The sequence below is a fragment of the Cervus elaphus genome, chromosome 5, assembly GCF_910594005.1.
Source record: "Cervus elaphus chromosome 5, mCerEla1.1, whole genome shotgun sequence".
Taxonomy (NCBI): Eukaryota; Metazoa; Chordata; class Mammalia; order Artiodactyla; family Cervidae; genus Cervus; species Cervus elaphus.
Window position 1 is genome coordinate 96,666,862 of NC_057819.1, and position 2,164 is coordinate 96,669,025.

Below are 2,164 nucleotides of genomic sequence, written 5' to 3' on the forward strand. Positions count from 1 at the left end.
GTCCATGGGGTCGCAAAGAGTCGGACACGACTGAGTGACTGAACTGAACTGAACTGAGAAGAAGTTGCTGGAATGACTAGAAGTTGCACATTGTCCATGTTATATGTTTATGCCTATTATTATTTTGTTGATAATCTGTATTAAAGTATTATAAAATTTGTCCAAGATATTTTAATGCCAAGAAAACAGTTGATTTTGTGTATGTGAATGTCCTTATTTAATAGAAGTAACTTAGTAAGCAAACGTTTGTTGGTGCTGATGTTGCAGACAGTTGGAGAAATGCATGGAAGCAACCAGAGTGGACTCTCAGAGTTCCTCCTCCTGGAGATCTCAGAGAATCCTGAGCAGCAGCAGGTCCTGTTTCGGATGTTCTTGTCCATGCACCTGGTCACAGTGGTGGGAAATGTGCTCATCATTCTGGCCATTGGCTCTGACTCCCTCCTGCGCACTCCCATGTACTTCTTCCTGGCCAACCTCTCCTTCACAGACCTCTTCTGAGAAGAGGTTTGTGTTGTCACCAACACAATCCCCAAGATGCTGATACACCTTCAGTCTCAGAACAAAGTCATCTCATATGCGGGGTTTCTGACTCAGCTCTACTTCTTGGTCTGCTTCATGACTCTGGACAACCTCATCCTGGCCATTATGGCATATGACGACTATGTGGCCATCTGCTGTCCCCTCTATTACAACACGGCCATGAGCCCTAGGTTCTGCATTTCACTCCTCACCTTGTGTTGGGCACTCTCTGTCCTCTCTGTCCTCATCCACACCCTCCTTATGACCAAGGTGACTTTCTTTGGGTCCCGGAAGATCCACTACATTGTCTGTGAGATGTACATCCTACTGAGGCTCACCTGTTCCTGATGTGACATTCACATCAGCCACACAGTGTTGATTGTCACAAGCTGCTTCATCTTCTTCACCCCTTTGGGGTTTGTGATCACCTCCTATGTCCGGATTGTCAGAGCTATCCTCCAAATACCTTCAGTGTCTGGGAAACACAAAGCTTTCTCCACCTATGCTTCCCACTTGGCTCTGGTCTCCCTCCTCTGTGGGACACTTGGTATGGTGTATCTATAGCTCCTCAAAACCTACTCCATGAAGGACTCAGTAGCCACAGTGATGTACACTGTGGTGACCCCCATGGTGAAGCCTTTCACCTACAGCTTGAGAACAAGGCCGTACATGGGGCGCTGGGAAGACTCCTCTTAGGGAAAGCCTTTCAGAGGTTGACATGAGGTAATCTGGGCATTGAAGTGGAGATTGCTTTAATTGATGTACAGGGCATTATCCTATGGAGGATGCAGGAGTGATGAGGACACACTTGTTTAGTCATTAAGTCATGTCTGACCCTTTTACGACCCCATGGACTGTAGCCTACCAGGCTCCTCTGTCCATGGGATTTGCCAGGCAAGAATACTGGAGTGGGTTGCTGTTTCCTTCTCCAGGGAATCTTCCCGACCCAGGGACTGAACCGGAGTCTCCTGCACTGGCAGGTGGATTCTTTATCACTGAGCCACCTGGGAAGCCCTATGAGAGCATAGATCCAGCTCAAAATGAGCTCATACCTCTGTGATGAAGAAAATACACCTATGTGTAACCAGTGTCCCCAGACCTCATCAACCTTGGCAATAAATAAGGTCATGCTAACACTAATACTAAAATTTTGCAGGATCAAAGTCTTCAACTTATCTGACCACAGGACCACAGCACCACCATCCCAGTCTTTCATAATATACCCAGCTGTGGCCTGGAGAGGGGGCTCTCTAGCACACTCTTGGTCTTGACCTCTGTCATGCTCTAGGACCTGCTGCCTGTGAGCCATTTGGAGACACCTGCATTACCCCCACTGCAGGTGCCCTGGGTGAGGCTACCCATTCCCTGGGCTCTGCGTTTCACTTCTCATCTTGTGTTGGGCGCTCTCTGTCCTCTGTGGCCTCATCCACACCCTCGTCAACCACATGAGTGTTGCTCTCTCAGACCTGAAAGCAATACTGACTGTGGCTTTCTCCTGTTTTCCTTTTCCCTGTGGAAAGACCTCATCCCTGAGCAGCCCACCCTATCTTGGGTTATGCCAGCTCCTCACTCCATGGTCCCACCTCTCCTGCTTGCAAACACTCTACCCTGCACTCAAAGCAAAATGTTCAAGCATGATCAACAC

The 2,164-nt window shown here is 48.3% G+C and overlaps 1 pseudogene; it reads left to right on the plus strand.

The window, feature by feature from the left end:
• Positions 1–240: 240 nt before the first annotated feature.
• LOC122693405 lies at positions 241–1,241 on the plus strand (annotated as a pseudogene).
• Positions 1,242–2,164: the final 923 nt, after the last annotated feature.